Source organism: Sminthopsis crassicaudata, chromosome 4 (assembly GCF_048593235.1).
Source record: "Sminthopsis crassicaudata isolate SCR6 chromosome 4, ASM4859323v1, whole genome shotgun sequence".
In the NCBI taxonomy this organism is placed as follows: Eukaryota; Metazoa; Chordata; class Mammalia; order Dasyuromorphia; family Dasyuridae; genus Sminthopsis; species Sminthopsis crassicaudata.
Window position 1 is genome coordinate 135065149 of NC_133620.1, and position 23823 is coordinate 135088971.

The following is a 23823-nucleotide window of genomic DNA, read 5'->3' on the forward strand; positions in this document are numbered from 1 at the left end:
TATAATATGCTAGGAAGTGGTCAGCTAGATTCCACAATTGTACTAATGGGGAATTCACTACCTCCAAGGCAAGACATTTCACTTTTGACCAGTTCTAATTATTAAGACATTTATTCTTATGTTGAGTCAAAAATTGCTTCTTTCTAACTTCCATCCATTGTTTCTGACTTTATCCTCTGGGTCTTAGTAAGCTAAATATAACCTTTCTTCTACATAACAAACTTAACAAACATAACATAACAAATGTAGATATTTAATATCTACCTACCAGCATGCCCCCACTAAACCTTTTTTAAGCTGAATCACTTTTAATTCTTTAAACCTACCCCCAAAATGGATAAAATTTCTAATAGTTTCTAATACTCTCAACTTTCCAGTTGCCTTCTGAATATGGTCCAGTTTTCCAGTTTCCATATTAAAATGTGGTATCTAAGAAGAGTGCAAAATACACCAGATGCAGTTTGACCATGTCAGAGTTCAGCAGGATTATCCTTTCCTTTTTACTCTGGATATACTACTTCTCTATTAACGAAAGCTAAGATTACCATAGCTGCTTTCATTGCTACATCACACTGCTGACTCATAATAAGCTCACAAAACTAGACATCCCTTCCAGAATCAACATACCATGAATCACCAGTTAGTGCCTACTCCTTTTCCTTTATATTGTTAAAAAGCTTTTGACTTGAGTTTTTCTTAAACTCAGATGTTTTTCTTAAACATCTTTCTTCCAATGTAAGAGAAAAAAAAAAAAAAAAGACAGATTCTTCAGCATTTATTCAGTTGCAAAAGGCCTTTTAATAATAATATTTCCAGGCAAAGTCAGGTCATCATATTGAAATATGCTCCCTAACCTTGTTTTGTTAAATGTATTTCACAGTGCCATTGAGGTATTGAGTCAAAATATTAACTTCAAATGAAATCATTCATGTAGCAAGAATTAGGAATGACAGAGAAAAATCTCAAATCTTTCCTTGGAATGAATCTATCTGTAATATATCAAGGGAAATTCAAGAAGGTAGACTGGATAGAGATACCATCCCCAGAACATGACAGAATGCTTAGACAAGAGTAGCACCCCTAACTTACGAAGAATAGATACATTACAGTCTCCATCACTGGAGGGACTAACACATAAAAAAGACCACAGATTCACTGGAGTGTTGACAATAGTACAGCCTATTATTACTGAATTTAGTGGCATAGTGACCCATAAGAACAGATCACATTTTATGACTGCAGTATCTATTTTAAAATAAGAATAGCTAGCATTTACATAGTGCCTATTCTTGCCAGGCACTATGCCAGAATTGCTTCACAAATTTTATTGTCTCTTTTGATGGCCACAATCCTGAGAAGTAGATGCTATTAAGAACCCCCATATTAGAGCTGAAGTAACTGAGGTAAATGGAAGTTAATGCCCAAAATTATCCAGTCACCAAATATCTAGAGCCTGGTGCTCTTTTCAGGTAATACCTAAGATATGATTTGGAGGAAAAGTATTCTAGAATTTCATAACATGTCTTTTAAATTAATGAAGAAAAAAACAAAACAAAATAAAACAAAATGTGTGCTGGTCAAAACAGGGGTTGAACATGTCTAACTGATAATCATAGTAGTAATGAAATCAAAGAGAAGCTTTCCATATCCGCAGAGATGACTTAGCTTCTTTGGGTGCATGGCAATGGATGCACCCATACTTCCCTCAGCAAATGATTTATTTACAACCTGTGCTATTGACCATAGAAAGGAGGACCAAAATGAGTGGAGAGGTCCTCCACCATGGAAGAACAAGTAAAAACACAAATGCTATTAAAGATGGTCAGCAGAAAGGCAGTGAGGTAGAGTGCTGAGTTTGGAAACAGAGTAGTAACACATTCAAATATTAGCTGCACTTATTACTAGGTACTTACAAGTTATCCTGGCAATGTCTTCTTTATATTAAATACTTTATCAGGTTTTTTGTAGATTCCAATTTTTAAAAATTATTTTAAGCAAAGAAGCAACAATTAGGTAAGAGGCAGCATGGAAAGAACAAGGCAAGCTATGGATCTAACTCTGGTGCCTGCCCCTTACTAGATGCTAGTTGTTCACTTTCCTTAAGCTTCAGTTTTCTCATACACTTTCAGTACTTCTAATCCATAATGCTGTAGTGAAAATAATACAATAAGATATTTCTTTAGCTTTGTAAATCATAAAGCATTTTATAAATGAGGTCTATTATTTATAATTTAGGTTAAAGGCATACCCAAATTAACAAAGAGAGTAGCTTTTTTTAAAACCTTACAATTTTAATTCATATTGATATAGGCTCTAATGTAGTAATAATGATATCACATAAAAGATACACTGAATTATCAGCTGTCACTGAATTGCAAGCTTACTATGTGTTGTAGCTACTTAGCATAGTTTTTCATGATGAAAATTGTCAATTAATAGTTTTGAACACCTTTTGACCCATGAAATCAGTGTTAGAGTTGTCAGAGCAGATTTCAAAACCTTAAGACACATATAAACAAATTATTAAAAGTAGTTTTAATTAAGATCATCAAAAAAAATTTCTAAAATTTCCCTCATTCTCCTTCTACTCCCTTCCGCCCATTATTCAGACATACTCCCCATAAAGGGAACAGGAGCTAAGGGTTACAATTTCAGGGGTAAAAACATGGTGGGGTGCTAAGTAGGTCCGGGAACAGAAACTGAGCTAAAAGACCAAAAAAAGGGTAATGTAGCTAGGATTAGAAGTTCCCTCACCTTGAAAGTAGTAAGACAGAACATTCATATATGTTGGCAATTACTGAGTTTTTAAGAATTTGAAAAGAAATGGTCAAAGGATATAATTTTACTACAAAGAAAACTTAATTTTGCATAAAAATTACTCCGTGTAGTTTATTTAATATTTATTTCTAACAAAGCAAAGTAGGACTTCATTTTTAAAAGAAAGTAGTTTCAAACTCAATAGCTTCCAGCTGTTGGTAAGATATAGCCTCTTTGCTGTTTTTCAGGTAATAGGGGACTTAATAATAATTCATCACAATCTCAAATCCATCCTTTTGGGGACCAATATAGGCAGGATGAGGAATTTACTTTGTGGTCATTGAACTCTACTTTGCTATAAAAATTAAAGGATAGAGAATATATATATATATATATATGTGGAACATGTGGAGTTATATGAAACATATTTAACCATAATGGTATATCAATGCAATTCTTTTCATTAAATTAAAACATAACACCAAAGACATAGTAACATCCTGATTTATAGCAAAGCGTATGACCAAATTTCCCACTTTTCCTTAAGGCAGCAAAGTTTGCATTAGATTTGGTATTAAGAAATATGGTTTCCAAAAGATAAAGTTTCCACTTCATAAAAGGGTAACTTTGATTAAATCACTTTCATCTTCCTGAACCTATTTCTTCTATAAAAATGGAATTTAAAAAACTTGTTTGTACTACCCATCTCAAAGGACTGTTCAGAAGAAAGTACTTTTTAATATTCAGAGTAGTACAAAAGAGTGAGTTATTATTTCTATTATAATGGATGATAAGCTAGATAACATTATTAATAAGTTGATTTGGAGCTGACTAACTACTTATACTCCAGCAATGACATAAATCACTTAGTTATCAAGCTAGAGCAGTGGTTTCAGACTTGAATAAAAATGGATCCTTATAGTTAAGTTCAAAAAAAAAAAAAAAAAAAAAAAAAAAAAAAGCAAATGGAGAATAAATTTGGGTTTGGTGGGTAGGGGAAGAGACCTAACAGGGTTTAATTGTGACCACACACTTAATTAACCATAACCAGCAATGTGAAACAATTCCTTAAAAAAAAAAAAAAAAAAAAAAAAAAAGCTTTATAAATTTAGTCTGTACTGATCTGAACACAGGGGTCACTTAATGGGAAATAAGTGGACTCATCTCTTATCAGACTACATCTGGAATACTAGGTCTAATTCTGGTTGTCATGCTACAAAATGGAAATTTTACAAAGGTCATCTCTCTTAACTCATACCTCAGCAGGGAGTCTACTCCAAAATACATCTGCTTTATTAGTTTCTTTATGATAGTAAACTTATTACTTCTTTTAAAAGGTGGCCCAGGTAAAAGCAGAATTACTGGGAGGTTTTTCCTTATGCCCATTGGAAAATTCTACCTGCAAGTTCCATCAATTGTTTCTATGACAGAATAAATTTGATCTCTATTCTGCAGAATAACCTCCTCTAATACTCAAAGAAAATAGTTATCCTTTTCTTAGCTAAACTTTTTAGAGATGATAAAGAGGAACAAAACCAAAAGAGTACACAATCTATAGAAAACATTTTATCTTTTTATCTCCAGGATTCTGGAGATGTCAATGAAAAAGTATGTATCAATAAACTACCTACTGTGCTTCAGGCATTAAAAGGGGTTAATTTAGTTTATTGAATTTAACTACATTTCTTGAGAAATTGTTTGTTTGTTTTGGTGAAGGTGCGGCTTTTTTTTTTTTTCTTTTTAATGAGGATGTTTAGTCTGAAAAGTAAAAGACTAAATTAAATTAATTGCTTTCAAATATCTGAAAAAGAGTTATGGAATTAGGCTGACTCCTCCCCTAGTGGCTAAATCTCAGTAATGGCATCAATGAATAAATCCACCTCCCCTTTTCAGCTCAGGTAGAAGCATGGTAGTAATACTGCAAATGAAGTTATGAGGTTTATTCCCAAACCTTCCAAGCATGATCGTGGGAAAAGTGGCCCTAGATTATTGCCATAGTCATTAAGGGGTCCAAATATGAGATCCTTTACACCCAGCTCCAATAAAAAACTTGCTCCCTTTCCATCTCCTTTGAGAATACTCTTGGCTCTAGAATCTGAGTTCCTTAATTCCATATTCTTCTGACTCAATGTCCTTAATCTCTCCCCAGCTTCCAATAAATCAATATCCCTATTAGGAACAAGGCAAGGAGTTTAGAACATGTAGGTTAACAGTTACAACCTCCATTCACACTGCTACTGAGCTAACTTCTGAAATCATCTGAGCAGAGAAGATGGCAAGGAAATGAATAAGAAGTGGCCACAGATATAGGTGAGAAGTGACTAGCTCTTCCTTGGGAATTTAAATACCAAGAAAAGAACTCATCCTTCACAGTTTAACAAATCTAAATTTTTACATGATCGTCAATTGTCTTTGCACCTTATTATTCTATTAACTCTTTAATGTCAATATCCCAGTATAACTACGAATAACAGTAAACTTCACTACATAAAAATTCCAGTTGCTCTGTCTCTGAGTAAAAATATAAAATGACAAAATTCCGATTTATTCTGCCTTCAGGGTTTAGATGATTTTTGTTTATAATACTATGAAAACCCAATATCATCATAATGTAATGTTATAAAAATTAATTAGGCTAAATTTAGAAAAGCACAAAAACAATTTAAAATGTTCTAACACTGACAGAAAATAATACTGCCCCTTCAAAACAAATTTGGAGGTCTTATTTTTTTTAAATAAATATGCTAGGTGAGTAAATGTTTATACATTTTAAATTAATGCAAGGGCTTAAGTTCTGCTTGTGGTACTTACTGGCATAGGACATGGAAAAGTCATTCTCAATGCTTTAGGCCAGAGAAGTAAAATATAGCCTAAGGGCCACTACCAGTGGGTCAAATGTAATTGGGAAATATTTAACAAAATAAGTAAAAATACAACAAAACATAGATAATGTTAATATATAGTTTTCTAGGTCAATGAGGCTTGGAAAGATCATTATATATGGCTTGGTAATTACCTTTTCAATGTGAGAATAGCTTTTCCATTCCACATCCCTTTTTGTTTGAGAAATTTTTATATGATGCTGGGTATATAGATATATAAAATGGGTATACCAAATAAACATTTACTGATAATAAGTTAGAATTTCATGACCCTCACACTCAGCTACAAGACCCCAGGATGGGGTTGTACAACCACAGTTTAAGAAGTTGGGCTCTAGAAAACTCTAAGAATAAAAGTTGCAAGAAAACTATCAGCTTGCCCAGGTGAGCCATTTTATTAGCTAGAAGTGAAATTACTGATAAAGTCCTTTAAAATAAGCACAAAAATATTTGATTCATAGACATGTTTACATGAAGTGAGATTAAATCCAGACAAGTATAAAACCAGAATACAAGTAGGCTTCCAGATTATAGATTCCCAAACTTGTTGTCAAAGAAGTTTAATTTTCAGGCCTTTGTTCATCTATGTACCAGCATTAACTCTTAATACTTTGATATCGGTAGATTTTCTGAGTATATATTAGTCCAGTCTATATCAGTAATTTCAACTGAAAGGAAGACTCTGAGATGAAGTATGGACACATCAATAAAGACTGGATTTAATATATTTATGTCTAGCTCAATGATGCCAGAAATAAAATTTCCAATCAACTTAGAGGCAATTAAAAAAAGAGACACAACAATATCAACATTCACCAAGAGAGAGAACAAAGAGAAAGGAAATAAAAGTTGCTAAAAGAGCTAGTAAAAGAGTCCATTTAAAATCATGTATATTTATATTGCAAATGATTATTCTCCAGACTTCTTCAACTTTTATACTACTAAGGCAGGCTCCTACAACTTACACATATTATCTCTCTACTCTAAACTTTCAATGTTTGTTTCAGGCTAAGTAAGTGAATTTATTTTCTAAATCTAATAAAACAACAGTACTCATGGCTGGATGAAAATGACTCACTTCACTAACTGAATACAAAAGAAAATTACTGTATCATATGAGATGTTATGGTCACAGTGCACATACACACAAAGGATCAGTTTCTGCCGACAAATGACATCACCTGAGTCCTACATCAGTAGTGAATAAAAAAGTAACAAAGTTTAAGGGTCTCTGTCCATATGTGAACACACTAGTTGTACAACCACTAAGAATGTAATGCTTAAAGGTCTCTGTATAAAAGCAAACAGTTTTCATGAGAAATCTCAAAAATTCCAAGAGAATTAATCAAACACTTCAATACATACTTTAAAAAAATTAAGCATTATATATATACATACATACATATATATGTATATATATATATATATATATATCTGAAGTGTCATGAAGTTCTTCAAGCAGATGCGTGTAAATATTTGCATATTAAAGTTCAGATACACTCTTTTCCCATTAAAGGTACTATGTAGGACAGAAATAACTGTCTAATAGCTACAGAAGAGTCAATGTTCGTTTTAAAATACACATCAACCTACATAAAAGATGGTTTCTGTAAAGTTGGGATGAAAATACAGGAAGGGTATAGCCTAAGAGAAGAAATTTAAAAGTTGCTGGTGAAGAGTAGAAAACATCCATTTTACAATGCTTTGAAATTTACACACCTAAATAGAAACACAATCTAATCTGCTCAAGCAAGTGTATTCAGCCCAACCAACAACTAAACTTTAGAAATGAGCTAAATGCCACTGAAAATATCACCCAACTATTTGAGCTATTACTTTGTAACGAAACAAATTATTTTTAAAAAAATAAAAAAATTCATGATCCCTGCTGCCACCCAGTGCTTTAATACCTCTGGTGAAGAAAATGGAAAGAAACAACTGAATATCAAGCTGTTGATCACTAATGTCTACCACATGGGGAAGAAAATAAGCATGTAAGTGTATATTCAATGAAAAAATAACTGTTATGAAATATTCATTTGAAAAGTAATTAAGCCTCACAATTGAAAAGCTAACCTTTCACAACACAAAGTAATCACGCAGCTTGGAGATTAACACATTCTGTGTCCTCTGGTGTTTATTACAATTTATTTAACACCTCATCCACTTTGATACTTGTGTTATTTATATATTTTCTTTCCCTAAAAGCTGAAATTTTAAAACAGCCCAAGAATATTTCTCTCCCACAAACAGCCAAACTACACTTTTATAGGGTATATCAACAAAAGAATAACAAAGTATTTTGAATTGGGATTTAGACCTTTCCTCCCCTGAGGCAATTTTAGCACATCTAAAAGATTTGCACGTTATAAAATGCATGTACATCAGAAAATTCATCCTATACTACCAATATGAAGTGTCAGATATATCCTTTCACAGACAAGCAATAACTACAAGGTTACATAATTTTACACAGAAAGCATATATGTATTTCTGTGTCTTGTTGGAGAAACAAACATTGATATGCAAGGATTTTTTTTTTTAATTCAGAAACTCTCAAATAATCCTATCTTAATTTTCCTAACATAGGATGTCACATAATTAGCTCTTCTGTAGTCTCAGCACATAAAGGAAAAAAAAAAAAAAAGATTATTCATTAGGGGAAGGAATTAGCAGGATTTTAAGCTTCAATGGCCAAAACAGACTATTAGCTTTCATTTGGCTATTAGGCTGGTAAGCAGAGTGGTCTCTAAAGCATCACCAGCATATAACAATAAATTCTCAAAATTAGTCTTAACACCTGCTATTCTAATATTGAATAGTAAGAAGAGCTGAATCAGCAATTATAACATACCCATTCAAGCAACATACTACTGATGTCACAAAAAGCCCTGACAGCCCATCTTCTTAGGAAGTCAAAGGTCATAAGATGAGTTAATAAGCCATGCAGTGGAGTCCATGGCTACAGAAAAGCTGTGAAAGAAAACCTTTCACATAAGTAGGCAAGATAAAATGCAAAATCATGAACCTTCTTCCTAGTGCAATAAAAGAATTTTAAAAATATGAAAGGCCACTCATTCAAGGATGCATTTCTTTCCACAAATGGCATGCATCTTAATTGGGAAAGGTGTCAGAAACACATAGTTTCATGACTAACAGTGTGTAGTCATTCACAGGATAGGAACAAAAGTTATTATAATAGTCTCTTCTCCCTCACTGACCTCCACATCCTTCTGAACATATTAGGGACTTCTTGTACGCAAGACAAACCATAAAAAATGCACCTCGGCTAGGAAAATGTCATGGGATTATAGCAGCATCAGCTTCCATCATTTTTATAGCACTTTAAGGTTGGCAAAGCCCTTCGCACGTTACTCATTTCATCCTCACAGGAACTGTCAGATTATTAAATGACTTGCCCAGGGTCACACAGCTGGGAAGTATTTGAAGCAGGATTTGACTTAAGGTCTTCCAGTTCTAAATCCAACACTAGGCAGTGTGCACCTGCTGTAGCATACAAAGAAAAATGACTTTAGATTGCTCTGTCAAATTTCCACTGAAAACTGAGAGTAGAAGAAACTTGCAACTATATATGGTATTCCAAAAGTCTCAGATTTTAGAGGCATCTTATATGTACTTAAGATTATGCTTCAATTAAAAATTATCAAGAAAGGCTTAACAGTGCTTAAGTCTGTAAAATGGGAAGAGTACATCTAAATTTTGCTTAACATGAGTTATGATTCCTACTAGTGATAGAACTATTCAAAATTCTTCTGTGTATTTCCATTGAACTAGAACTAATGATCATATTTTACATAACAAACTTTGATTAGTGTGAACTCAAATACATGTGACCACTTCAGGGGATTCATTATTTCCACCAATCAGGACCTAGGTATTACTGAAAAATCTGTCTAATCTCAAAGATTCAATAGGAACACTATTGGCCAAATTTTGCTTTATAATACTTTGCACAATATTAAAAAACTATAAGAAAAACTGGAAAAGGAGGGTAATATTGAACATATAAATCAGGCTTAATTTTTGTTAAGCTGGATACTGAAAACTATGCTTTCTATCATTCTTATCTTCCATTCATTTCACAAATGATGGAGCTGGAATTCTGAAAGGAAAATTACTTGCCTGTGGTTATACAAGGAGTCCAATATCAGAGGTGGGATTTGAATATGCATCTTTGATTCCAAATCCAGTGTTCTGTAACTGAAAGTATCCTCCATTTATCATTACCTTGCTATTTGAATCAGAAAGTGGTATTGTTCTATATATATGGATAAGAAAAAGCAAACTAGAAAAGATAACATGACCATTTCATAACTGTTTTATATGAAAGCCAATGAGGAAAAGTTGTATTTCCATTGTGAAAAGAACACTTAAAAAAAATACTGCACAAAAGATAATTATTAAGGCAGAGTAAAACCCATTTGGATTTCTTGATACTCTCTCACTATATACTTAACCTGATAATAATATAAGACAGTAGACATACATTCAAAATGGTGACATAAAAAAACAACCATCCTATGTGACAATATTTTCTAGTACAGACAGACTGTCTTTGTGGAATTTTTTCAATTATAAATTCCACTTTTGTTCTATTTTGGAATATGTAACAATAAAAAACAAGTCTTAAGGTATATGGTTGTAATTTTATATATCCATTTGTTTTTATATCAAGAAAATTAAATCCTGATATATACATTTAATATTTGATGAAAGAAAGAAAGAAAGAAAGAAAGAAAGAAAGAAAGAAAGAAAGAAAGAAAGAAAGAAAGAAAGAAAGAAAGAAAGAAAGAAAGAAAGAAAGAAAGAAAGAAAGAAAGAAAGAAAGAAAGAAAGAAAAGAAAAAAAAAAAGAAAAAGAAAAACTGGCTAAAGCTAGACTTACAGCTTGGGAAATTTCACCAAGAGGACAAGGCATCTGGATGCCGACCTTCAAAAACACTAACATTTTTGCCTTCTAATACTGCTACCACTTAACAAATGTTGCCCACACCAATGCACAATATAATTGGCTCTGATACAGGAATAAGAAGGATGAGACAATATATATTTATATGTGTGTGTATACATATACACATAGAGAGGCAAAAAATGAACAGCAATATTTGAATTTTTAGTATTCAAATTCTGAAATATTTGAACTTTTAATGTGTTACAAATATTTTTACAATTTTTTGTTTCCCTGAAATTTCCTTGCTTTGACATTCTTTAAGAACAGATTTCCAAAATCCCTCTGTGGCAAAGACAAAGGTTTTAAATGAGATGGTATGGATTGTAGTTCAGCAACTCCCCCCATTAACTTTTAGTGGCAGGTAAGTAAATCTATCAATACTCTTAACAGTTCTATATAAATCCACAATGCAGACACTAAGCAAACAATTTCTTTCTCAGTTATGTCTTCCACTAATAGCTCCAGAGATTTGAAAAGTCTAACACACACAAAAAATGCATTACATTCTGATGTCCAACACATTGGAAAAGAATTAAATGAATGAAAAGGCTATGCTAGCAGTTTATAATCCTATTCCATTATAATGATGACCAGGACAGAGTCTGGCTAAGGTCATTCACATTCTTAAAGTAGGAGTTTATGTCTCCCTTCTAAAACTAAACTGCACATGTGACCTTGGGCAAGTAACGTAACATTCCTGGGTATCAGTTTTCATCTTTATATAACCACAGAGTTGGACCAGAAGGCCTCTAAGGTTTTTTCTGGGTCTAGATGTATAGTAATATTCTATGCATTCTGGTTCCAAAAAGTAGTAGTGGGTGCAAAAATTGGCAACTTTCTCCCTTTCCACTAAACATCATTAATGTTCAATTTTGGAATCTTTTTATTTTCTCTTTTAGCAAATTAATTAAATGGAATATTTGACAAGCTTCAAAATACACTACTAACTATGCCTCGTTATGAAAATAAAGTAAGAATGATTCTAGATTTCACTATTATTTCTGGGAATAAACTCTCCTTTTGTAAACAAAAACCTTATAATCATGGATGTATGTGTACATGTGCCCGCACGCGCACATACACACACACACACACACACACACACACACACACACACACACACACACACACAGCTATACTTACCTAGATAGCAAAAATGAAAAAACCACAAGCCAATGATAGAGATGGTGCCATTTAGGTAATGTGAATCTTATTCTTGTTCCTGGATTCATTATGAACGAATCTTTTGGGGTTTTCACCTTTTGACAAGTGCTTTTTAGACGGAAAAATGAATCATGAAGAGTAGGCAAGAAATGGGCACTTAACCTCTCTAGCTTGCTTTACTATGAAAATTGACTCAAAAGAACATACACTCAAAGCCCATTCAGACTCAACTAAATTTGCTCATAAATAGCAATAGTATTTTTAAGAGTAGTACTTTGTCAATAGAAACAAAAATTCTACAAATTATTTCCTGGAAGGAATTATGGTTGAAATACAATAATTACAGAGTGAAAGAAATATAATTTTAGCTTACTAGAAAATTAAGATAATTATTTTAGGAGCAATAAGTCCATAAACAATGAGCAAGGGAACTTAGCACCAAACAGGAAAGGACATCTGTCACTGAAACAGATGCCACATCATGCACGGAACACAGTCCAATTATCCAACAAGAGAAAAATTTTTAACCAAAAATTTAGAGATTTTCAAGCAAAATAAAAACACATTCTATAAGGTATTGACTGTGATTTAATATGAACATTATGCTTAGAAGTATGCTTGGACATACTTTTATGTAGTATAGAACATAGAATGACAACCCAAGAGATTGTAAATAATCAACATTAAAAGGGAAGGGTATTAGCTCAAAGAAGCCACTCAGAGTGTAGACCTCTTAACTACTAGGAAAGGACTAAAGAGAAGGGGGTGGAGGGGCAGGAAGTCATCTCAACTGAACTCTTATTCAAAAACTATTATTTTTTCATCTTGAATAGGAGAGAAACAAGTGCTCTCCATAATCACATAAAATGACCTCGCTCTTTTAAAAGTGCCCCTTTAGATCAACAAAGAGCTATCACAAGCAGAAAGTATGACTAGCCTTTCTCCTTATTCAAAGTCCTTACTTTAGCTTTACTAGAGGCAAAAGTGATAAAAGACCAAAAGCCTCAAATAAATGTGTTAACCAAATTGTTTCCGGTTTGGGGAATGTTTTTACAATCTTTATCCTCCTAAGAAAATAAGTAATAGATCAACAGAAATGCTGACCCACTCTCACCAGCACAGCAGGGATCTAAGACTGAGTTTAACTTCTCTTTGCTTAGAGTAGAAAATAACCATTGTCTTTAAAACTGAAAATTTGTGAAGATAAAAGTAATCTATTTAGCCAGATATAGTTCAAAAAAGGTACCACACTGCTGCAATATTCTGCAAGGATCTTTTGTAAAATATTGGACTGCTAGTATTTTTGAGGGAGGAAAAGTGTTTTAACAAGGAGATTCTATAATAATCCACATACTATCTTAATGAATCAACCTCCCTCCAAAACAACAAATCAGTTCCAATTAACCTAGACCTTGCCAACAATCTAAATCTAGGATCATTTTCTCCTAGAGACTGAGAATCCCAAGTAGCATGGTATAACACCACGCTATTAAAAACATCAGGTTAAATTTATATTTATAGAGAAAAGAAGTCTATTTTGTTCAGTATTTTAATATAGAAATCTCACGTCCCCATTTAACAACTTTTCTATGGTCTTGTTGCTATAATAAAACCAAAACACACTTCAGAATTTTGTATTTAAGTAGAGACATATGTCATAGTTACTGATTTTTGCTGAACTGGAAACCCCAGATAGTTACCATCTGGGTTAGGAAGTGTGGAGGAGGGGAAGGAGGATTCAATTTCAGAAATTTCTCACCCATCTTTAAAGGTTGTTCTGCTTGGTTAGTGAAATTACATAACTCCCTTTTCCCTCTTTAACTCTTTTACCTAGAAGAAGTTTCTTAAATAGACATAGAAGTTAGAGATAGGTTACGGTCTAGCTATGTAGCTTTAAATTTTTTCTGAGGGAAAAGACAAAAACTAGTGCTGCTAAACTAAAGGACAAAGAGGAAATCAAAAAATACAGATCATAAAAAGAAACTAGAATTTACCACTTCAAACATTAAAAGTAATGTACCACATTTTTTGGGGGAAAGGGGTGCTGCATCTGGCATAAGTGGAGGAAGTACACAGGGAAAACAGCAGACTTTTAAAAATGAAATAAATCAAAACAATGAATTCGGATCTATGCCTGAAAGAAGGCCTGGAGATAACATTTAAATACTGTTTAAAACAATTAAAAAAACACAACAGTCTTTTGAACTTCACAACTGATACTATTTCTGACTAGGGTATGGAAATGACCTAGGCCTCCAATCCACCCTTCTCCAACACAAAAGCTATGCCAGTGAAGTACAAACTATTAGGCTTTATCAAGATGGAAAGGCTTTTTCAATTAAAGGCCTTGGACAGATTATATACATTGTCTGAGGACCAGCAGCAAGACTGGGTTCAGAGACTCACTATTGAAAGGTTAGAATAAGGTGATAAATTTTTTACTCAGAGAAACTAAGGGAGATTGTGATCCCTCCTATCAAAATAGATAAACAGTGAATACAGAGAAAGTCCCTACACTGAGGACATAATTTTAAAGTGTTTCGCAATTTGGGTGAACTTGTATTTTTTCTCTTTCCAGAAAAATGGAGATAGCAGTTTCAACATGAGATTATAAAACTTTTTTTTTTTTCCCTTAAACAAATCTACATGAAAACTTAAAACCTGTGACTTCTTCAGAACAGGGAATTTGACAGACAAAAGTTCTCTCTGCTAAGGCAGATGCTACACTCTAAGGAGATGAGCAAGTAAAGTTTCTAAAGTAAATCCATGTTGAAAGGCTTGTCCGAAATCTCAAAATTAGAGAAATTTGAACATGAATCTTCCCCTCTTCCACTTAATACTCAACTATTGCTATATCACATTGTCAATTTCTTAACAAAATGAATCCACAAATTCACCTTCTTTCATCACAGAACCATAGGATTTAGCACTGGAAAGAAGCATAGAGATGATAATACAGTGAATTATAATTTACTACCTTATTTCTAGACCAGAAAATATTGTCTGCTGCAAAGTAAAAGAAATATTAAGAAATCTGAAGAGAAATTTTGTATTGGACCATATCAGCCTTTTTCAAATTTTCAATTTTTTTTTTCAAATATGGAAAGGGGAAAAAGAATTTTAAAAGGTATTGTCAGCTGTGGTATAATATAGTGACGAAAAGAAGATGAGTACATTACAATACTGTTACAATGTATTATTTAGGCAAAAGCATGCTATTTAATTATGTAAATGTTGACGATGAAACGAGTTTTGAAGGAGAGCAAAAATATGAATAGAAAATGGACATTCCAGCTATCACTATATTACTTGCCTAGAAAATATAGTTATCACAAAATATCAAGTTTGTAGAGCACTGATATGTAGTGAACAAAAGTACTGCCCTTCACTACAAAATAAATGTAAGACATAACTTGCTTGCCAGTATCCTAGCAATTTTAAGTTGTGCACAATAGAGCAGAACATTAACTATCTACAGTTTCTTATAGTCTCAAGATGATTAAACTCATCGAATTACAGCTTGTAAACTAAACATTGATAAGAATTGTCAATTATCAAATGCTACAGAGCAGATCTGAGGCACTGGAAAGAAAACAGGAAGAGTCAGGATGACAAAAGGCTAACCCAAAAAAAAAAAAAAAAAAAAAAATCACCAACTTGGCTTCATGCCTGATCTGCAAAGCCACTCAAATTGGTAACTGACAGAATATTACAACTAAAAAGGCTGCCAGGGAAATTCCAGGATTTTCTTGTGATTTCTCCAAATTTTTTAGGACTTACCCATGTTCTGCCTCAGGTTTAAAGCTCTGTGACTTGGGTTCACCAGTACACACAGAGTATAGGTTTCTTCTTAGAATCCCTTATCTTTATCACTTATTAAGCATTTGTACTAAGCCCCAGAGAAACAAGAAGATAAAAACACTGGCCAAGCCATCAAGGAGCTTTTTCATTCTAATGGAGATCACACTGTAAACAACTAATATACATGCAACATATTCAGTTGTGAAATCAGTGGAAGGCATGAATAGTAAGAGACTTGGATAATCTTTGGCAGTAAATGGGATTTGAACTGAGCCTTAAAAATATTAAGGAAACAAAGAAGCTAAGGGATAGGAGACAGCCAGAAAATGGAGAAGTGGAGTGCTATGTTCAAGGAGCAGCTTCACTAGAAGTAGAGAGGGGTTGGAGCAGAATAATGGTAATTAGACTGGAAAAGTGGGAAGAAGCCAAGTTAGGAAAAAAAAAAAAAATTACCTCGGTAGCTTTTTGGAGGATAGACTGAAATGGGAAGAACAGATGGAAGAAAATGAATCGATCAAAAAGATATTGCAATAGTTTAATAGAGGGGTGACGGGAGCTTAAATAAGGGTTACAGTTGTGTGAGCAGAAAGAAAGGAAGAAGAATAAACACAAGAGATGTTATAATGGGAGAAATGACAAGATCTGGCAACCAACTAGATATGTGAGGTGAGAGTGAGAAGCAGAGGATGACAATAAGGCTCCAAGTCTGGGGGGATAGTGATACTCTTGAAAATAATAGGAAGTGGGGGCAGCTAGGTGGCGCAGTGGATAGAGCACCAGCCTGGAATTCAGGAGGACCCAAGTTCAAATCTGGTCTCAGACACTTAACACTTCCTAGCTTTGTGACCCTGGGCAAGTCACTTAACCCCAGTCTCAGGGGGGGGGGGGGGAAGAAAAGAAAGAAAAGAATAGGAAGCTGGGAAAAGGTGAGTGAAAGGGGCCAGGGGCTTAAATTAGAGACACAAGTTGGGGGGAGGGGGAAGAGGGCTACACAAAGATAAATAGAGATGTGAGAATCACTTAGATAAGGATGCTAATGGAACCCAAGAATAGAGCCTTGAGGGGTGGCTATAACTGGGATAAAGAACCAGCAGTGAAAACTAAGAAGAGGCCCTCAGGCAGAAGGGAGAACCAGAAAAGATACAGTAAGTGTCAAATACTAAAGAAAGGTCAAGAAAGATCAAGACTGAGAAAAGGCCATTCAATTTTAATCATTAATTTTGGAGAGTCAGTTGAATGATGAGATTAATAGCCATATTGCAGAGGATTCAAAAAAAAAAAAAAAAGAAAGAAAGAAAGAAAGAAAGAAAGAAAGAAAGAAAGAAAGAAAGAAAGAAAGAAAGAAAGAAAGAAAGAAAGAAAGAAAGAAAGAAAGAAAGAAAGAAAGAAAGAAAGAAAGAAAGAAAGAAAGAAAGAAAGAAAGAAAGAAAGAAAGAAAGAAAGAAAGAAAGAAAGAAAGAAAGAAAGAAAGAAAGAAAGAAAGAAAGAAAGAAAGAAAGAAAGAAAGAAAGAAAGAAAGAAAGAAAGAAAGAAAGAAAGAAAGAAAGAAATAGAGTAGGGGCAGCTAGGTGGCACAGTGGGATAGAGCATCTACCCTGAAGTCAGGAGGAACCCAAATTCAACTCTGGTCTCAGACACTTAACACTTCCTAGCTGTGTGACCTTGGGCAAGTCACTTGTTGTCGCAGGAAAAAAAAAAAAAAAAAAAGAAAGAAAGTTGGATACCAGCTACAAAAAGGAATAATAATATAAGGCAACACTAAGTCTAAATAATAGAATGAAATGAGATTTTGTTTTGTTTTAAAAGAAGTAGCAGACAAGAGCAGGATTATAGGGATTAAGGAAGAAGCAAATATCAAAGATAAGAGAATATGGTTATTAGGGGAAAACAGTACTAGAGAAGTTGGGAAGAGAAGGGAAGGGATAAAGGATATGTGTAAAGAGACTAACATAGGCAAGGAACAGGCTCATCTCTTCATGTGAGACAATGAAGGAGGATATATTGAGGAAAGATATGCCAGGTAATGTGAAAGAAGAAAAAGCTGGAGAATGGTTGGGATAAATGCAAATTCTCTCAAATTTTTAATTAAAGTTATATAGTCAAATAAAAAGATTGGGAAAGATGCCATAGGAAGCTTGATGAAAGAAGTTTGGGAAGTGTCAATCTGGAGAATGGGACAGCAAATTAATTATAAGAAGCAGAATATTACCTTGCTGGAGAAAGTGAAGGTATATATAAATATATATATAAAAGGAGATTGTATCGGAGATCTCCTCCATGAATCTTTCTCTGATTGCTCTCTTACCTACTGGTGTCCTCTCCACTCCACTGAAAGGAGTAGTATCCACTAGTATTTTACATGTTTATTTATGTATGCAATCTTTCCTCTGATCATACATGTTTATTTATGGATGCAGTCTTTCCTCTAATCATATAGGGTTTAATTATCTCTTTGTCTTCTAGTGCCTAAAACAGTGTCTTGTCACATAGTATATTTTAAACAAATACTGGTGGGGAGAATGACTCAAAGATCTAAGTAAAATTTCAAATCAATACTGAGAAATAACAGGATCTTCTTAAGAAAGTAATTAATCTATAAAATCATCAAGACAAAAGTAATAGATGACCTTCAATAAGGAAAAAAATATCCATGAGCTTGTTCCACATAAGGGATTACCTTAGCAAAATTTTTCTTTGGAAAGTACATTATGCATTAAATAGTCAAGTGCATGAAGGCTCAGGAGTAGGAATAAAGGCAAGAGGATCAGAAGAGGGTGCTGAAAAAGCAATTTAACTTCCTTCCATTCTATTCCTGAATTTGTGGTACAATTTATACTATTTATAACATAAGAGTTTGATCATTTTAAAATTTGGTTGTGTTTTTTATTATTCTGAAGGTTGTATTTGTTTTCAATTAAATATATGTGTTTACTTGTCGTTGCTGACTTTTTAGAATAGGTAAGAAAAGGGAAGCCTAAAGCTAAAAGGAAATCTAAACACTATTTCAACAATGGGTTGGTTGGTATATTACATAAATCTCTTGGAAAAAACAACAGAAAGGCCTTGCCAAGACCACCTCACTGGCTATTTATTAATTGTTTTGGTTGTTGTTGTTTAGAAGATAGCAAATAACTACTATTTAATTATTTAGAATGCTAGATGAACTTAGGAATGTTTAATAACTATGGAATAAATACTCAGTATTCTTTCTAAACCTCATTTACTGAGAATATATTCAAAATTATGAGAAAATGAGGGAAAAAGACCTTTCTGTGGACAGCTGAAGAGATGATCAAATGTTCATGCTCTAAAGCTCAAGTACTTACTCATAGGAAAGCCCCTCGGGCCTTCAGTCATAGACTAATTTTAGAGACAGTTCTAACAAGCTGAAACTTGGTTATCTGGTTTCTTAGGCATTAGGAGTGTGACATTAGGCAAGGGGATGTAAGGTTGCTTTAATGCTAACCATAAACTTTTCTAAACAAATAATTATATAACAGAAGATGCAAAAAAAGGCTTTTGAGGAAAAAAAAAAAAGATATTAGGAAACAGGAATAAAAGAATCTTTTCTTAAAATGAGAGTCCTTATATGTGTATACATATACATATAATCCAAGAGCTATTGTTTTAAGTAATAGACACAAACTAGAAACACTTTTTCAAATAAATTCGAGGAAGATGTCTAATGTCAATTAATAATACAATACTCAACAAGATACACTTATATGCCAGATACTGGGGACTAGGAAAAAAAAAAAAAAAAAAAAAGCAGCAGCAGCCAGACAGTTCCTGCCCTCAAGGAGATTACAATCTTTAGGGGGAGCCAACAAGCAAACTAATATAAACAAGCTGAGTTGTTTAGCCCTCATTTCTGACCCTTCTGGAGGGTTTTCTTGGCAAAGATACTTGGAAGAGTTAGTCATCATTTCTTTCTCCAACTCATTTTACAGATGAGGAAACTAAGGCAAACAGAGTCACACACTGGCTCAAGTCACAGAGCTAGTGTTTGAACTCAGATCTCATTGACTCCAGGTCTGATACTTTATTCAGTGTGCCAACAAGCAGCCCCAAACACGCTACCCACAGAATAAACAGGGAATAAGTAAAAGGGAAGATACTAGAATTAAGAGGTGTTGTGAAGGGCTTACTATAGAGTATGGGATTTCAATCGGAATTTAGAGGAGATAGGGAAATCAGTAGGAAGCATTCCAGGCAAGAGAAACAATCAGAGAAAATGCCTGGAGTTAGGAATCATCATCACTTCTATTTGAAGTAATATTAGGAATGCTGGTTATAACAATAACAAAAAGAAATTGAGGGAGTAACTATAAGCAAAGAAGAAATAAAATTATCATTTTTTTGCAGGTGATGGTGTATTTAAAGAACCATAAAGAGTCAACTAAAAATTAATTGAAACAATTAATAACTTCAGCAAAATTGCAGCATATAAAATACATTCACACAAATCTTAACACTTCTATATAAAAAGCAGCAGGAAAAGAAAGAAAAAACTCCACTTAGAATTACTTTAGAATATGTAAAATATTTGAAAGTCTCTCTTCTGGGATAGAAAAAAAAAAAAACAACTATACAAATATAAACTAGAAACAAGTGATTCAAAAAATGATCTAAAAGACAGAAAAAATATAAATAGCTCATAAATAAGATGTATCAACATAATAAAAATGACAAAACTACCTAAATTCACTTATTTCAACATCTTACCAAAGTGCCAAAAGATTGCTTTACAGAAGTAGAAAAAATAATAATGAAATTCATATGTAGAGAAAAAAGGTGAAAAATCTCAAGAGAAATAATGAAAAGAAGTGGGAATGAAGGAGGCGTACAAGTGTCAGATCTTAAAATACACTACAAAAGTGATGAATCTCAAAAAACTTTACTTCTGGTTTTAAAAAATATATTGATCAGAGGAATAGATTAGATATACATTTTGCAAAAGCAAATATATGTAGTGTCTTAGTATCCCATGAAAACAAACATCTTAAACACCAGCATAAGGACTTACTATCTGACAAAAATGGAAGAAATTAGATTTAGACCTAGATTTATGACTTGTATTTATGGATATGAAAAAAGCTTTATTAAACCAACAAGAGGTACAGAGGATCACAGAAGAAGAAATAGGTACATAAAATGTAAAAGATTTTAGAGAAACAAATGAGACATAATAAAAATTAAAAGTGAAACATTAACTAAAAAAAAATCTTTTTAGCAAGTTTCTCTGATAAAGGTCTTTAGGAACTGATTCAAATTTATAAGAATAAGAGTCATTTCTCAACTGATAAATCATCTAAAGATAGGAATAGGCAGTTCTGTAAGGAAGAAAACCAGGCTGGCTCATAACATGAAAAAATGTTTCAAATCAATATTAGAAAAATGCAAGTTGAAGCAATTGTAAGATTCCACTTCATTTCTATCACAGTGACAAAGTTTATTTAAAAAAAAGAATGACAAATGTTAGAAGGGTTATGAGAAAACACACATCAATGTATTCCTGGAGTTGTAAACGGATGCAATCATTCTCGAAAGCAATTTATTCAACAGTATATCAGACTTTAACTAGCTATTGCTAGGCCAATACTATTTTTAAAAAATTAAAAATCAAAAGGTCCTATCTGCATAAAAATATTTACAGTAGCTCTTTTTGTGATAGCAAGAAAAACTAAAAATTAAGAGGATGCCCATCAATTGAGCAATGGTTAGGTAAATTATGATATATAAATGTAATAATGTTTTTGCTATAAAAAAGGACTTAAATAATTTTTATTAAAAAGATTCTTATGAGTGATGCCAAATGAAGTTAATCAAAATAAAAGACCAATTTCTAATTTTAATATTGTTAAAATGAAAATTTTTGAAGCCTTTTATATAATGAAGAATAAAAATAATCAAAATCAGAGGACAATTTATATACTAACAAAAACTGTAAAAAAACAATTTTGATGTAACAAATATAATCAATATAATGGAAACATTGCCACCATGATATTTAGGATGTAAAATCTCATATACACACACACACACACACACACACATATATAGGCAGTTTGGAAATTAATTTTGCTTATTTCTTACAAGAAATCTGCTTTTCTTTTGAGGACACAGTGAATAAAGCAATGGCTGGACCTGAAGTCAGTAAGACTTTCAAAATCTAGCCTCAGACTCTTCCTAAGCATGCAAATCTAGACATGCTATTTAACCTCTTATGACTCCATTTCCACAAATGTAAAATGAGAATGACAGCACCTACCTCAAAGAATTGAATAAGGATCAAATGAGATCATGTGAAATGATCTCTCAGATGAGGTTATTCTATTATTAGTTTAATCTAATTATTTTACTTTGTTTTCAGAGACCTCTCAATTGACTAGAACTTAGAGGCAAATGTCTAAATATTACAACAAAACACATCAATAAAACAACAAAAAAGTAGATACTGAAGATAGCTAAGAGGTAAACAGATACAGTGACAATAGTAATAATTATAATGATTTATGATAACTGATAAATATAATTACACTATATATAACATATTTTAAATATAATAATAGCTGGTAATAGTGAATAGAAAAGAATTTTTTAAAAAGACAGCAAACATCATAGAGTCATTCAGCATAGGAGCAAAGCTGCCAAAACACCTCCTCAGGGATCCCCAAGAACATTAATGTTATACTTCAGGACTTTAGAAAGATTTCCATTTAAAATGGTTTAAAATAATAGGTTTGCATTCCTTGAAATGGTAAACTGTTCACTCGCAGGAGAAAAAATGGCTAATCTTGAACTACTTATTCCCTAGATGTTTCGAAGAGTTGAGGTGTCTTTCTATTGTTTATATAATTTATACTCACACTGTTCAAAGATGGCACATCTCACAGTCTCATTTTAGAAATATATACTCAGAAATGGAGGTGGGACAGTCATGTGAGGAAAGAAATGAGTAACAGATGGACTGACTGAGCATACCACTGACAAGCAATACGCACACACAGTTGAGCACACAAGTGTGTGTATGTGTATGTGTACATATGAGAAGGAAGGAGTTCAGGACACTGAATCCTCTCTCTCAATCAAGGGCTTTCAGGAGAACACCAGACAAATCTAGTATAGGATATGAAGATAGAGACGGGTTACAAGCTACACAAATTGGAAAAATACATCAACGACATTATTTATTTAACTGAATTATTTTTTTTTTTTGGGGGGGAAGAGAAGGAAAGCACTCAAATGGTAATTAACTAGCATTTATTAAGTATCTATTGTGTATGAGAAATTGTGATCAGCTAATTGATGAATAAGATCAAAAACACAAACTTAATTTTATCATTGATTGTTAATCTCATGTCATGAAGTTCTGCCTTTAATTCCCGTCACTGTATGAGATGTTAAACATTAGAACTGGAGTTAGGATGTTTGGGTACAAGTGCTGGTTCTACTACATTAGGAGCAGGCTCATTGACAAATCACTTAAGCTAATTCAGGAGAACCCCCCCCCCCAATGGGAATAATCATACTCTCACTATCTACTTCACAGGGCTGTTGTGAGGAAAATGCTTTGTCAACTGTAAAGCAAGAGTTGTTAATGGAGCAGAAGTAAGTCTTAGAGGCCCCAACACTACTGAAAGTCACAATGGTTCTTTAATACTATCAGCAGAAACTATACCCCATACACACACAAGGAAAATTCTTTATATACTACATTAAATGTTCCTATAGCCGAAAAGCTTAGGAGCAACCTTATTACAGAACTGGGAAGAAAGCCAAGCAGTGTCTCTTGGGACTCTTTTGAGTCCCTCTCTCCCATAAAAAGTATTATATCTCTAGAAACCAGGGTCCTGGGACAGCCTTGTGGGGAGGGTGAAGGGATTGATTTTCCAAATGCAATGTGTCTAGGACTCCCTTGGGGCTGGCACCAACAGCTACTTCAAGTTCCCTGTGTAATTTACTGTATTTGCACTTGAGACTCCAGTTGAGGTACTAAAGATTCCCCATAGTAGCACCCTTAGTAGCCATCACTGGAATCTCAGAATGATTAGAAGCAGCCACAAGGGAGAAGAAGCTATGTTACCACTAGCTCCTCCCAGCTACCACCTTCCCAAAAAGAATCCCCAGGTATCTACAATAAATTTGGGTAATTGGATTTCAAATACTATATATATCTGTATTTTTGATAGACTGAGTCTACTAAGATTATTACATTTTACAGCTGACAATTGCATGAATTCATGTT

General features: G+C 33.3%; 1 protein-coding gene and 1 long non-coding RNA gene across 10 annotated transcripts in view; both read right to left on the reverse strand.

The window, feature by feature from the left end:
- LOC141565824 (uncharacterized) overlaps nucleotides 1–10351 on the reverse strand; it is a 44129-nt gene extending 33778 nt beyond the window's left edge. The window contains exon 1 of the long non-coding RNA XR_012489155.1: nucleotides 1914–10351. This is a non-coding gene — a long non-coding RNA (uncharacterized LOC141565824). The remainder of the gene's footprint in view (nucleotides 1–1913) is intronic.
- ARID1B (AT-rich interaction domain 1B) overlaps nucleotides 1–23823 on the reverse strand; it is a 523204-nt gene that overhangs the window by 275240 nt on the left and 224141 nt on the right. The gene's annotated exons all lie outside the window — the stretch shown is intronic.